Source organism: Tamandua tetradactyla, chromosome 15 (genome assembly GCF_023851605.1).
Source record: "Tamandua tetradactyla isolate mTamTet1 chromosome 15, mTamTet1.pri, whole genome shotgun sequence".
Taxonomy (NCBI): Eukaryota; Metazoa; Chordata; class Mammalia; order Pilosa; family Myrmecophagidae; genus Tamandua; species Tamandua tetradactyla.
Genome location: NC_135341.1, coordinates 30,081,582 through 30,098,326, shown reverse-complemented (window position 1 = coordinate 30,098,326; position 16,745 = coordinate 30,081,582).

The window sequence follows — 16,745 nt, the reverse complement described above, 5'->3', positions numbered from 1 at the left end:
TGTCTCTGTTTTCAAGTGTCAGTGTCTGTGCAAGTTCTGGGCTCTGTCGGCTCTGAGTCTTCTGTCACTTCTAGTTCTCTCCAAAATGTTTCCTCTTTTAAAGGACTCCAGCAAACTAATCAAGACCCACCAGGATGGGTAGAGTCACATCTCCATCTAATCAAATGTTACACTCATATTGAGTGTGTCATATCTCTGTGGAGATAATCTAATCAAAATATTCCAACCCACAGTATTGAGTCAGGAATAAAAGAAATGATTGCCTCTACATGATCGGCTTTTCTGAGGTACTTTCAAACTGGCACAGGTGGGGATAGGAAACAGGGAATTAAGTCTTAAACTGTATAGGGCTCCTATTTGGAATGATGGAAATGCTTCCGTAATGGATTGTGGTGATGGTAGCACAACATAGTGAGTGCAACTAATAGCGGCAAAATAGATACCTGAATATGATTAACAGGAGAAGCTTTAGTTCATATATATCGTAATAGAATAATTTTTTTAAGTTCAAGGAACCACACTACACAAACAGTATACCTCAAGTTAACCAATGTACTATAGTTTCTAGTGCAATAATAAAAATGTCTTGTCATTTATTGTAACAAATGTTCCATACCAATGCAAGATGTTAATAATAAGGTGGTATATGGGAAACTTGTATTTTATGCATGATTGTTCTATGAATCAACAACTTCTCTAATAAAAAAAGAGTACACATTTCCATGAATACATATATATATGCTAAATACATAGGAAAGATTGGTACTGCTATTTAATACGGAAGACTGAAATATGCATTTTACTGTGCTCCTACTTGAATCCACTAAAAAGTCAGTAAAGCAATACAAATTGGGAAAAATAGCATGCATTCATATAAGGTCAAAGAGAATTGGAGAAGAATTAATGGCAAGCAAGATAAATTATAGACCATTAAAAGGAAATGAACCAGTTATAATAGACTTAGAGGTTGGAGAAAACTGAAATCTGTATTATGGGATATGGTTGATTGCTACCCCCAAAGCAAGTCTACCACAGAACTTTTATAAACTCCATGTATTGAAAGCACGAGTTATTTCTAGAGGTAGGGATTTTAACCAGGGCTGAAGATAAGAGGATGAATTGGAAATATGGATGAGGAGCAATTAGACTACAACCTCTCTACCTTCCCACACCACACCTCACTCACTGCCGATCCTTCACAGTTGGAGCTGCCTCTTCTTATCACTGTTGAAGACCACTTTCTCCTTCCGAAAGATGGGGGGGGGAAAGAAGAAAAGCATGGGACTTAGGGCACAAAACATGGCAGAGATCAGGAGGAACTTCCACACTGAAAAACTGCGAGACATTCAGTTTGGCTTCCAGATTCCTTGCAGGGTTATTCTTCTCCTCCCTCTCACTGTCCTTCTTCCACTGACAACCAGGAAGAGGGAAGATTCCCCTTCAGGGAAACTGACCTTAGAAACAAAGACCTAAAGATATGATATTTGGGGGCCCCCCATAAAATCAGTGAAGTCTTTAATATGCTACTTTAAGACCCATCAGTTTATAAGCCCTGCTTTTTCATATAGTGCTGCTAATAAGCTTTTTAGTGTCTCACCTTTGAATTGGAACAGCTCAGCCAAGGACCATTACATGTTTGAAGAAAGTGGAAAACAGAAACCAAACAGATAAATGAAGTAAAAGGAAATACAGATAATGGAGGAAGCAGAAAATAGCTTACAAAAGTAATAATTAATATTCTTAGAAAGATACAAGATGACACCACATAAGAATAGGATACTAGTTTTAAAAACAGTGGGGGATATTCAGGAAATAATAAAGAACACTTAGATATTAAAAATAAAATAGAAAAAATTTCAATAGAAAAAAAAATCAAAGTTAAAGTTGAGGAAATCCCCAGAAGGTAGAACAAAAAGACAAAGATGAGGAGTAGAAAATAAAATATTTTTTTAAATTGAGAATCAGTCCAGATGGAAGTATACCATCCAAAGGACAGGAGTTTCAGAAGCAGAGAAGAGAAGATGGAAAGGAAGTGAATTTCAAATAAAAAATAAGAAAAATTTTTCAGGTTTATAGGGATTTCAAATGCAAAGAGTTATCAGGTATACAACCAAATGATTACCAAAAGACCCACAACTAGGTATGCTATCATGATGTTTCAAGATACCAAAATAAAGAAAATATACTAAATCCTGTGGAGAGGAAAGCAAGCAATGTATAAAGGACCAGGGGTCAAAATGGGATTAAACTTCTAAAAGCAACACTGAAAAGCCAAACAACAATGGAGCACTGCTGTTGAAATTTCAATAGAATGTTATTTTTATCCTAAAATTATATATTGTTCAGACAGGTGTGAACAAAGACCTAAGGTATTTGAGATAGGCTAGGTTTCAAAAAATTGACCTCCCATAAACCCTTTCTTTGGAAGCTACTAGTGGATGTATGTCAGTAAACTGAGAGAGTAAACCAGGAAAGACGACTTGGGAATCAGAAATTGGGATTCAGCATAGTAGTGAAGTAAAGGGAATTCCTGGGATGATGCTAAAGGAAGTTTTAGGGTACCAGCTGGGCAGATTCAGAGAGCATTCATACAGACTAAAGCAAAAGGATGGCACAAGGATGTCTCCAAGAAAAAGAAGAGACTGGAAAGATCACCTGATGTGCCTGACCATACTGAAAGGAGACAGTTAACTTGGAGAGTTTGGGGATAAATTATTGCTAGGTGGAGAGAAAAGCAAGGCTAGGAAAAACTAAGGCCATTCACAATTCCAGAAAAACCAAAGAGTTGTTCAGAAAAGGCATAGAATAGTAATATACATATACGTTATCAGTGAACAGTATAGTTATAACAATAAAATTTATTTAACCAAATGCTATCCTACTATATTGGAAAATTGTAGAGAAGAAAAATACACACATAAAATTGGGGAATAGGGAAGGATAACTAAGTCATCACCTTCTATTCTAGAAACTCGATTGATAATACCTAAAACTAAGACAAATCAACAAATAGCAACATATTTGTATAATTTAGAACATCAGAAGTAAAAGATAAGATAAATGGTTTATCTGGGAAGTGGTACTCAGGGGTGAAGAGGGGAACTTCAGAAGAATGCTGCTTTTATATTAAAATCTGTGGTACCATTTGACTTTTTAAACTATATGCATGCATTACTTTGATAAAAATTAAACTAAAATGCAAAGCAACTACAAGCTCATTGGAAACATTTGGGAAAAAAAAATATATATATAAAGATGAAAGCAAAAAATCACTCATAAATCTACCATCCAGATATAATCACTACTAGTACTCAAATATATGTCTTTATGGTCTTATTCTTTTTATTAAAACGTATTTGGGTGAGATACTTAGTATTTAAGTTTTATAGGCTCCTATACAATTTGACATTATATAATGGACACAACCCCATACATTAAAACAAATTTTGTAAATATCAGTTTTGGTAGCTTTATAATATTTCAGTGTATGGGCATGTGATTATTTAATGACTTATTTCTTCATTTATAAATAAAGCTTTGATATAACTTTTTACATAAATCATTGCTGACTTCATGATCGTTACCTTAAGATAGACTCTCATAAATTCATAGGCATTCTTAATTTAGTATTTTATTAATGGTCAAATGAATCCATATTAGCCTAAAGTACTGTGTAACCTAAGACTAATCTAAAGGACCAATTAATTTAATTAACCAACCTTCAAAATTAAGCAGGGGAAAACTTACCCAGGGACTAATTTAGTTTATTTTTTATGCTAACTTTGAAAATATTTCTTAGGCACACCTATAATAATCTGCATGTAAAAAACTCTGCATTTAAAAGTACAACATTTTGGGAGCCATTTTCTCTTTCCTTTCACTGGCTCCTACCTGCTTTCTCCCTTTCACTCTCCCACTTGCCTTCTCCCACCTACTTTCTCCTATTCTCACCTTCACCTGGTAAGCTTTGAAAACACAAAAAGTACAGCTTACCAGATCAAGAAAAGCACCTTACTAACCACAGTGCTTACCTCTGTGAAGGAGCTGGGACTGACGATAATCTTCAAGAAAACTGTAACTTTCTCTAGAATATTTGAATATTTTACGAATAGAATGATTTGAATTGTTAGTTACATGTCACTTAAAATATTCCTTCCTTTATGTAGAAGTTTTTAAAAAAAATGGCCCCGCCTTTGTTTCCTGAGTGCCAGCTCTGCTGTTTCTATACAGTTCTATTTTCTTTTTCATTTTGTCCAGACAAAACTTGCCTACTGCACAAGGCCCTCTCTGAAGACACGACCCAAATGGATCTCTACTCACTCACTCATGGATTTACTGAGTGTTTATTGTGTTCCAGACCCAAAGCTAAGAGATGAAAATACTGCAGACTCAATACAGGCAAAATTCCTGATTTCAAGTACTTTTCATTCCACTTAGAGGCAGCAGACAATAAACCAGACTGAAACATGAAGTGCTAAATAAGTGCAATGAAGAAAATAAACTAGGGTGATGTGCCAGAAAGCGGCTGCTGGGAATAGGAACAACTTTGGTTAGAATGGCCAGGCAAAGATTTTGAGCAAGGATCTTTTGAGCAAAGACCTAAGGATGAGAAGTAGCCAGCCATGAAAAGATGTGGGTGAGGGTGGAGGGATGAGTAAAGTAATACAGAAATTGGGGGTACAGAGGCTATGTACCAGAAAGGAGTTTATGGGTTTGTGCTGGTTTGAAAGTATTATGTACCCCAGAAAAGCCATATTTTAATTCTGATTCAATCTTGTGGATGCAGCTGTTTCTTTTAATCCTAATACAATACTGTATAGGGCAGTAACTTTTGATTAGGTTATCTCCATGGAAATGTGATTCTGCCAATTCCAGGTGGGTGTTGATTAGATTACTGGAATCCTTTAAAAGAGGAAACATTTTGGAGAGAGACAGAAATGACAGAAGCCTCAATGCTAACAGAGAGAGCAGATGTAGACGCTTGGAGAACAGTTGCTTCAGAGAACAGAGACTCAGATGTTTAGATATGCTTGGAGCCCAGCAGATATCACCATGAGATGTCTAGCAAGCCAGAACCTGAAGAGAGCCAAGGGAAACCAAGAGATGAAAGCCAGCCCCAGAGAAGTAAAGGGAGGAACCCCCACGGGAACAGAGGCTGAAAGCAGCAGAGCCCAGGGGCAAGGGACCAGCAGATGCCAGCCACGTGACTTCCCACTGACAGAAGTGTACCAGACTCATCGGCCTTTCTCAAGTGAAGAGAACCTCTTATTGGTGCCTTAATGTGGACACTTTCACTTCCTTTGAACTATAATCTTGTAACTTATTGAATTCCCCTTTTTAAAAGCCATACCATTTCTGGTATATTGCATTCCAACAGCTTCCAAACTAAGACAGGGTTCAAGTGACTGAAAAAAAAAAGTTGTGACAACAGTTGTATGTAATTTAGATATAAATGAAACATATGGTGTCCTGCTAAATATATGCTTGTTATTTCACATGTAATAATTTTTAATAGCAGGCAGGAACGTTCATTAAGCAACTACTCAGAGCTGCCCTGTTGCATAACTGCAGGAGGCACCGCTCTCACTCTCCTGTACATGAATGCTCCTCCCCAGAACTTTGCCATGTGACGGTCCTGTCAAACTCTCTGCTAAGTAGTTCACAATACTAAGGATTATCATTTCATGCAATCCTTATAGCAACTCAGGATTTAGATACTATTAGTGTCCCTATTTTAAACAAAAACTGATACATGAGTGTAGCTGATTTGCCCAAGGTTATATAACAGATTACAAAACAGGCAAGCATAGAACCACATCTTTAACCCAGAGGATCTGACTATTGAGACTACTAAAATCTACAGCTCATCCACTACTGACATTGTATCTCATCAAACTCATGCAAGCTCTGTGAAGGCAGTAAGTACACATTCTGTTTCTTGAGATGGTTTCAACACACTCAACAGAATGCTACGCATCTATTTTGTGTTCAGTAATGTTTACTGACTGACTACATGAAAGAAATTAAGTATTAAGTCACTCATGAAGGTACAAAATCCAGAGGTAGCAGAAATCACAGAGCAACATATGTTGTGAGAACTTGGTGTAAACTTGTGAGAACTCAACTGGAAACCTACCAGATCCATTCCTTTCGAAACAACGTTGGGTCTGAAGCTCAATAGTCTTGAAATGACCTTGAGCATATGGTAAAGAAAAATCATCTTGATTGTATAGCCAGAGACAAACATCAAGGTTTTTATTTTGTTTATTTAGATCAATGATAATGTAACCAGTTGAGAAGAAGTTTTTTTGGTGCTCTGTGTGAAAAGTGGGAGCAGTCAATAATACCCATATTTCATCAAAATCCTTGGAAAGTTCAGCAGACAGTGAACATTTTCCCCATTTCTTTTTATCAATGACAGTAAGAAACAATGAAAGAAGAAACATATGTTTGTGATAAACAGATGCTTATTGTGGTCCCCCACGACCCCACCTCCTTGTGATCACAAGCTTGTGTGATCACCTCCTCTTGAATGTGGGTGGGACCTGTGATGTGCTTCTAACCAATAGAATGTACAAGATTACATGTATGTGATTACATGATTATGATATGTAAGATTGTAGCATGTTTCTTGCTGGAATCTCTCTCCCTTGCCAGCACTGAGGAACCCTATGTGGGAAGGAACTGCAGGTGGCCACTGGGAGCTGAGTATGCTTCCCAGCTGACAATCAGCAAGAACCTGAAGCCATCAGTCCTAGAGCCACAGGGTTGAATTCTGCCAACAACTTAAGTGAGCTCAGAAGTGCATCCTTCCCCAAGCAAGCCTCAGATGTACCACAACCCCAGCAAAAATCTTGATCGAAGTTCTGAGTCCAGAAGCAGAGAACCCAGCTAAGCCGTGCCTGGACTCCCAACACACAGACATTGTGAAATAACAAATGCGCATTGTTTTAAGTTGTAGTAATATTATTAAGTAGCAGTAGAAAATGAATACATTGTTTCACTGGGGAAATCCAAAATCAAAGGAGGCACATCCTTGGAGGCAGATAAAGTATAAGAAGATATAAAGTTGATACACCCCCCCCCACCCAACTGCTCATATGGGGATGAAGGTCGAGGTAAGCCCCGCACCCGCCCTGGGAGAACAGCTCTGACCTTTCTGAACCGGGATCCTTTTGTTTTTCACGCTATGGAAGTGCTGAAATGTCAGCTGTTTTGGCATGTGTGAAAGGATCTTACACAGAGGGCTCATGTCTAGAACATGCACGTGGTGTTTTTACAGCAAAAATAATGTTGGTTCGCAGGACCTACGTATATAAGATTTTACTAGAGCAGAGAGGCCTTGGAAAAACCTCCCACCCCAGCAAGCTTGTGTTTTCTTTTCAAAGAAACACCAACCAAGCTTAATTTAAATCAATAGAGAAGGTAAAGGTGAAAAAAGGGGGAAAATCACATAAGCACAAGAAAACAAAAAAAAAAAAAAAAAAAGAAAGGGGCAGACAACACTTATGAACCTGGGGGAGAGAAAAGTCAACTAAAATGTAAGAGGAACTATTTGTTTCTCCTCCAGAAATGTGGTTGAGTTACCTCCTTATTAAAAGGAGACCCTCGCCGAGTGCCTTTTAATTGAAAGGAAAGCCTGCATCTTGCACACGTCACAGTCACTTGCTTACTAAAGTTGCTGTTCTCTTTCTAGCACCTGTGGCAAGAATTGGGATGTGCTGAATTGGAAGGGAAAAGCAGCAAAAATATTAGCAGAATCGTTTAAAGGAAAAGCTATAAGAGAAGATGGAAACAACTTAAAATGATCCAAAAGGGAGACATTAAGGCAAAGAGGAAATGTTAATGTGGGCTAAAAACACTTCTCTCTGGGAAGAAAATGAAAAATTCCCCCAATGGGTGATTCAAAAGCAGTAATAAGCATAATAAAAGTTGAGTCAACACTTAATGAATTAAATAACAAGAATACTGAAAATTAGAAAACAGAGTCTACTCTTTGCTAAGCACTGTGCTAAACTTTTATTCATTCAACCAACATTAGCAGGCACTGACTCTTCTAAACTTCACCAGAACCCTGTGGGAATATTGCTAATCCCCATTTTACAGATCAGGAGGCTGAGCAAGGTAAAGTATTAACTTGCTCATGTCATGTGTCTAGAAACGGCATATCTGGATTTTGAATTCAGGGCTCTGTTCCTAGTTTTCTCATGCTTCACATAAGAAATTTCAAGTGGTGCGGTGATAATAAACGAGGATACACAGGGCACTGTCTATGTTAAGAAGTACCCTTGTGCAGATGGGAGGAAAGGCAGTGAGTTATTTCTGGGAACTGAGGTGCATGGTGATTGAAGAAAAGCGCCCTTGAGGAATGAATTGCACAAAAACACTGAAAACAGCAATGTGAGAAATACTCTTGGATTAAGAACACTAAGAATAGTAGAAAACAAATCCCCTTTTCTTTTATTTAAAAGCTACCATTGGCATTAACAAGCTCCCATTGACTTAGGCACACTTCAAAGCTGGGGAAAGAGCCCACAGTGCTATGCCAAGGGGGGACTGCTCCTCAGTCCCCGAGATGGTCACAGGAACTGGGAATGTTTGGGAAGCACTGTCAACAAGGTGGGCTCATTGGGGAACCTGAAACATAGATTTACTTGGTCCCAGTCCGCTGTAAGGGTAATGTTAAAAGAAAAGCCAGAATCAGACGATATCTCCATCCCTTCACTCCTACACGAAATTAACGGAGGAAGGAATATGACATGACATAAGCTGTCCACATGTTCCCAGGCTGTCTTCCTCCAATGAAACTGGAGTGAGTTGAGGTGAACCTAACACTGATTTTTTCCCTGAGCTTTTACAGCGTCTGGAACATGAAAACAGACAGAGGAGCATGTCCCGTCACTGGTGGCCATGCCAAAAGGAAGTCTGGAGGATGGCAAATTTGAGAAACATCTGAAAGCTGCCTGAAATTGGAGTAGTTTGGTAACAAATCAAGAACTATACTTTTTTTTCCCCCTCTATATATTGAGAGTGTTTAAAATTTCAGATTATTCAACATACAGCACGATTTGGGTACAGTGTATCAGAGGAGGCGTGGGCTGCTCATGAGGTTGTGGCTATCCTCTCTGACCCCCCAACCCCCAGCTTAGCTAGCTAAAGGAGTGTTAGACTTCACTCTCTATTTCCAGGTGAAAGGGGAGAAAGGAGGCTGCTGAGGAACCCGAGATGACTTGTGGAATCTAGCAGACCTTTTCCATTCCACCATCTCAGTAGAAAGGTATTTTATCCCAGCATCTGTCTTTTATCCCAGCATCTGTCTTTTATCCCAGCATCTCACAAATCTCCCTTAATACAGACCATTGCCTGAATCCCTATAGCCCTTCAATTTTAAAAGCATCCCTGTGGTGTGTTTACTGTTATTACTCTTGCCAACAGACATGAAACTGAGAGCGATACTTCTGAAAATAAAGTCTCCACATTTGCGCTACTTGTCTCAGCATCACCCCGAAACAGAGCTGGAAACACCATTAATAACAAGTCCCTCGCTGCCAGGCGATTTGTTTTCAAAGCACCTGACATGCCACATCCAATACATCCTCAAAACCCACTTGTCAGGGGAATAAACACCAAGTGTCAGGACATCCCAAGAAATCCAGTGATGAAAAGGCCTTTAATGATGAACAAATTAAATTCAGTTCTAATGCCAGCAGCAGAGGGAAAGCAAAGTGAAGAGGTGGAGAAGAGCAAGTACAGGTAGGATTGTAGATAAGGCGGGAGATGAGTTAGACTCTTGATGAGAAACAGAAACTGAAGGGCTTTTCTAGACCACAGATGCCTGGAAGGAGGCTGGTCCAGGAATGTCTTGCAGCAGCCAGTTGCAGCAGGCGGTGCTGACAATTGGTTACTTTTCTATGAAAAAGAAAACATTCCATCCAGGTTAATCCACTGCAGGATCATCTTCGCACCTGCTTTTGTGAACGGTGCCCTCAGTGTTTTTCTCCATGCCTCCTATTGCAGAGATAACACATGCACATCATGATGTCTACGTGTCTTTGTTCTACCCCTGCATTCCTTTCTGGGGTTGTCAAATCAAATGAACGTGCTCTAGGTGACCACTCAATGCTTCAGCTTGAGGCTCCTTAAAGCCAGCATGCTTGTTGCGCTCTAGGAGTCGACTGGCGTGATGGTTTCCATTAAGTACTGAATGTTGCCCTGTAGGGTTTGAGCTAAAAAATGCATAAATTATTTAATGTAAGGGCTCTGCTGATGACTGATAGAATTAAATTAGCTGCTTTGGGCTAAGGATGAATTTAAAACAGAATTTCCTCCTTTGAAGAGACAGTAACAAATCTATTTGATAGGTCTACATGTTAAGTTTTGGAATTTTTGTTTTTTTGTTTTTGTTTTTGATTTTTGATTTTTTTTTTTTGGTGGAAAATTTACCAGAATCCTTTGAACACGATTGGTTTGGGTTATGAACTAGCCCCCCACCCCCTCCAAAGATGTTTATTTTGGTCTCATTGTTAAAGCTGTTCTCATCCATAAAACATTGGTATAATAGCAGAAAAATAAAGGAAAAATAAAAGTGGTCCATAATTCCATTCATCCAATAAAACCTGCATTGAGAGCACTTTTTTCTCCAGCCTTTTGTCTGTGTGGGTATGTGAGTATGCATATTTTCACAAAATTGAAGTCATATTTTAAACATATGCATATTCTTTTAAATATTAACTAAAACCTGATTTTAATGGCTAAATAATATTCCATATTCTGTCTCCATATTTGGTTATTACCTTAGGATAATTACTCTTGCAAAAGGATAAAAATATTTTTAAGGCCACTGCTACATGTTGCCAAATTATTTCCCAGGAACTCTGATTCAATTTATAATCCCATTTACAATCTATAGGTTTTTAAAAAAAATTGAGGTGTGCAAACTGTTTGTAACAGAATCACTTTATCCATGTCAATCCTTTGCAAAATAGTTGCTAATTTTCTAGATGAAATTAGTATTTTGCTGCTCTTTGTATTTACCAATGAAATTTATTGCTTTTTAGACTTTCAAATTACATTTTTAAAATTAATATGGTACATGTGTGCTTTTGCTGTGTTCTACTTCTCCCTGATTCTTTGAAATACTAATTCACTACTGAGTAATTATAGCTAGTACAACCAAGTGTATGTGCTTTGGAGTAAATACATAGAACTTGCTGTAACCTGAATAATTCCCAGAACACATGTAAACTAGTACTGCTGTGGTTCCTCACTCAAACAAACATATAGCAGAAGCCAAAATTAATAACAATTTTAAAATGTACTTTTAACTTTACTTGCCTCTCTTAAAGTATATATTTTTAAAGATATAATTTATAATCCTTAATATGACTTAAAAAACATCCCCGATTCTTCTATTCTTTTTACTCCATAGCTTCTTGAAAGCTTCTTTCTCTTTCCACCCATATTCTCCACTATCCATGAAAAATTGCCTCCAATATCCCATCTCATGTAGTCCTGGCCTATTTGGCCACACCCTCTTTCTCCTGACCTTCTTGTCCTAATTTCCTCTACCCAAATTTCTAATTAGATATCACAAAAGTCTAGGAATTAGATTGTCAAAGAATGAACTCCCATGATTGGGTTGGTGGGGTGCTAAGACAAACACACCCATAAACATTGATGTATCTTTTCTTCAAGCTAAGTTTTTGAATCCCACTGTCAATAGGCAAATCAAGCTTTGCATCTTGGCATCATGGCTTGCAGAATATAGCCCTGTCTCAAACTGAGCAAGCACTTATTAATGTCAAAAAAATTTTTTTTAAGTCATGAAGTGCCCACCACATCCAAGGTATTGTGGCAGATGCTTAAGAAACAGGGAAATGTTGGAAAGATGAATGATATCATGTTCTTTAAGTGCTTTAGTTAGAAAACTGAGCACCTTCATCATAAGGAGAAAACTCTGCCTATCAAAATAAAATGCAATATTGATGCAATTCAAGAAAAATACTTTTAGAATAGTTGCAGATGAGTAATGACTGTAATACATGCTTCCCTATCCCTTTTCTTAAACAAAAACATTAAATCCCATGTCAACAAATATAGAAACAGGGTTCCAGCTCCCAACATTTTAATATAGTCTGGTCCAGAGAAGATGGCTTCGAATTTTCAATTCCCCAAATCTGCTTTCAATATAGAAAATAGTATTGCCACAAAAGCCTAAGATGGGAGCGCTGTGCCGGTTTGAAACTATTATGTACCCAAGAAAGGCCATGATTTAATCCTGATCCAATCTTGTAAGGCCAGACCTATTGTTTAGGGTGGGAAACTTTGACTGGATTGTTGCATTGAGATATGACACACCCAGTCATCTAACCAAAATGATGACTTTTGAGTATAATTACTCAAAAGTATAATTACTCAAAAGTAGGTGTGATGTTTTAGTTAGATTACTTTCATGGAGATGTGACTTACCCAATTTGGGTGTGGCCTTTTGATTAGATGGAGATGTGACTCCACCCATTCAAAGTAGGTCTTGATTAGTTTACTAGAGTTCTTTAAAAGGGGAAACATTTTGGAGAACTCTCCAATGCAGATGCTTGGAGAACAGTTGACTCAGAGTTGACAGAGACGTTGGAGATGTTTATACTGCTGACAGAGAGAGAAGATGCCTAGACATAAGCAGAGCCCAGCAGAGGTTGCCATGCACCTTCCCATGAAATGCTAAGCAAGCCAGAACCCAGAGTTGTGTCACAGAGGAGCTAAGTGAAGGCCCACAGATGCTTAAAGAGGAAACCACTAGCATCTGAAGCTGGAAGCAATGGAACTGAGAACAAGGACCAGCAGATGCCAGCCATATGCCTCCCACATGACAAATAGCAGCCTTTCTTGAGTCAAAGGAACTTTTCCTGGATGCCTTAGTTTGGACATTTTTCTGGACTTTGAATTATAAAGTTGTAACTTATTAAATTCCGTTTTTGAAAGTCATTCCATTTCTGTTACGTTGCAGTTCCACCAGATTTAACAAACTAATACATACCCCCTTCATCCTTTGTTTATTGAGTTTCTCCTCTGTGCCTAGGCCGATGCCATGCAAAGAGGATATCTTTGGCCATACAGTAGAGATGGCCCCTGCTTTCCTTCGTTGGCCTCAGGTCTCCAGCTGTCTTTCATTTTACCTGATCTTTCTTACTGATTTCCATATCATTTTTTTTTTCAGAATTGCATGTTTTGTTGTAAGATGCCATAAAATATTTGTTAAATATAATTTACATTTGTTAAATGTAATTTAACATTATATATCACATAGCATATATATTCACATACATTATATGTACATTATATATTATAGGTACATTATATATACACATACCATATAAACATCCAAATTGTACAATCAGTGGTTCACAATATCATCATATAACTGTGTATATATGATCGCACATTTAAAGCTCTATGGTTATTCAATCATATTCAAGAACCAAGGCTATTAGGTTACAGTTCAACAGTTTTAGGTATTTTCTTCTAGCTACTCCAATACACCAAAAACCAAAAAGGGATCTCTATATATTACATAAGAATAACCTCCAGAATGACCTCTTGACTCCATTTGAAATCTCTCAGCCATTGAAACTTTGTTTCATTTCATTTCATTTCTACTCCTCCTTTTTGGTTAAGAACTCATTCTTAGTTCCATGATGCCAGGGCCAGGTTCATCCCCAGGAGTTATGTCCCACATTGCTAGGGAGATTTGCACCCCTGAGAGTCATGTCCCATGTGGTAGGGAGGGCAGTGAGTTCACCTGCTAAGTTGGCTTAGAGAGAAAGGCCGTATCTGAGAAACAAAAGAGGTTCTCTGTGGGGACTCTTAGGCATAATTATAACTAGGCTTAGCTTCTCCTTTGCAAGAATAAGTTTCATAAGGGCAAGCCCCAAGATCAAGGGCCTGGGCCATCAATTTGGCAGTTCCAAATGATTATGAGACTATAAAGTCTTCCCCAGTTGGGGAACTTTAATATTGCCACCTGTTTCCCCAATTCCTCAAGGGGGGCTTTGCAAATACTTCGTAATCTTCTGCCCAGATTACTCTGGGTTATATCAGGACATTACACCAAGCTGTACAAACCAATAAAATCTCACTCCCTATTCAAAGTTCCATGTAGTTATGATGTTCAAATAAGTTGACCATACAAGTCAGATTAGATAGTGTGCTACAGAAAATATAAGTTTTGCACCAAGTAAACATCTCTTCCTTTGATCTCACACTTAAGGTGAAGGTTTAAAATACAGTCAATATCATCCTTTACCCTTTAATCTGATTTACCTTAGTCCTAACTACACAGCTTCATTCTTATCTCTAACTGAAGACTGATCACTTTTTCAGTGTTTTTAACAGTTGCTGTATGGGGTAATGCTGACTTTCATAGCTGCAAAACTCTAGCTCTGAGTCTCAGGTGTCACACAGAAACCCAAAGTTTCAGGGACTGATCGGGTTATACACAAAGAGCTCAGCATCTCAGAATTTAGAAGTAACAGCTACTGACTCTATAAATGATGTGAGTGCTATAAGAGCTTACAATCTAGGAACCTTTATAATAAGTCTTCACCTGATAACATATGTTCTCAAATTCAATTCTCAGAGTTTGCACGTTATAGTTAGTCCATATTAGTGAGGTATGATAACATTTGTCTTTTTGTTTCTGGCTTATTTCATTCACCATACTCTCCTCAAGGTTCATTCACCTAGTTGCATGCCTCACAACTTCATTCCTTATGGTAGCTGCTCAAATAGTCCATTGTTGGTATACACCACAGTTCCCCTTTCCATTCTTCAGTCAGGTACATTTAGACCACCTCCATCCATTGGAAAATGCTAACACAGCCACCATAAACACCAGCATGCAAATGTCCATTCATGTCCTTGCTCTCAGTTCCTCCAAGGATATACCTAACTATGGGGTTGCAGGATCATATGGCAACCCCACCCCTAGTATCCTGTGAAGCCACCACACTGCCCTCCTGAGGGGCTGCACCACTCTACTTCCTTACCGACAGTGAATATAGGTACATCTCTCTCTCCCTCTCTTTCTCTCTCTCTCTCTCTCTCCACATTTTCTCCAGCACTTGTATCTCTCTGTTCATTTTTAAACAGTCATATTCACACATCATACAATCCAACCTAAGTAAAAAATCAATGGCTCCCACTATATTCACACAGCCATGCCTTCACCACAAGAATCTATATGAGGACATTTCCTTTCTTCCGCAAAGAATCCTATACCCCTCCCCCACATCCCCCACTTGTTGACATTTAGCTTTAGATGCCATAAATTCTTAACACAAAGCTGAATATAAACAACAAAAGAATGTTTCTAATTAGTTATGTATCAGCATTTCCCCTCTTGTACTTGATTAGCTATTTGAGGAAAAGGACTCAGTCTCACTCATATAACACTGTATTTATCTCTGTGTTTATCTCACCCTAGTAAAGTTCTCAAAAAACATTTGTAGATATAGTTGTCCACTAGGATAATTTCTATGAACATTGCTCTCAACTAAAACAGCAGTCCTGTACAGTTCTGCAATCACTCAGGCAAGACGTGCTGAAATGTCCAAAATAGTTATTCACACAGGAAAGATTTGTTTTAAGAATATCTGCTGGATTATGAATAAAGTCACCCAATCCAGATGACTTGACTTTCAAGAAGCAAATAATTGATCAATGATTTGTTATAATCATCAAGAACCAAGATGAAAATTGTCTTACTCAAAGAGGAAATTTTACAGACTAGCTGAAGTTTGGGAACAAGTTGCAAAATAGGGCTGTTGCAGAAAAATTGAGTGATCATATCTTGACCAGCTTCCATTTGACACCCAAAGAGAAGAAAATTAGAACTGAAAAGGCTTGGTTATGCGTTGGAAATGATATTTCCCTGGTTTGACTTAGCAGGACGCACCACCGACTATTGTAGCAATGCCAAGTGAAAAATGCAGGCGCCCTTCCCGCGGCTCCATCAACTCAGACACAGTTCAATTTGATTCAGTCAGCATTTCCTATGTCTGTTCTGTGCAAGACACTGCCCCAGGCAGGATGGGAATGTGAGGGAGATAGAAGAATGCGGGGGAGGCAAAAATGAATAAAAGCATAAAAGAGAAGAACTCTGGCCCCAGGAATTGGGGAAGAGCAGGCCTTGGAGGATGGATGAGTCAGAGAGCCAGGCAGAGACAGAACGATGGGCACTACTCCATGAGGAGGAGACCATGAGTACAAAGGATGGTGTTGGAAAATGTGTTCTGCATTTGGTAAGGTGGATTGTATGGCGGGACCATTGGGGTTATGTCAAAATGCCAAAGTATCAAAATATTTTGAGACTTATGGGTGATTGAACTGCATGTGTTTCTTCCATGTAGATGTTTGGAGTTCTGAACAGTCAAATCCAGGCCAGGGAACTTTATCTCAAGCATTTCCTATGGGTACTGGAGAGACCACATGGAAGTTTGCTCCCCTCTACTTCAGTCCCAGCCAAGCTAGGATTGTTTCCATGTATCTTTTGGGAAGGGGAAAACTGAAAAAGTATCTCATTCATATGGACCAGTGGATCTTAAGACACATTAAATGCAATCTTAAAGGTCCTTTGAGAACATCTCAGGTTCCCCTAGAATTCAGAGGGAAATATAACAAAATGGGAGGATGGTGGAAGCAGGAACCTCTCCTCTTTTCAAAAAGTAAATTTGCATAGGTGAATCTTATAT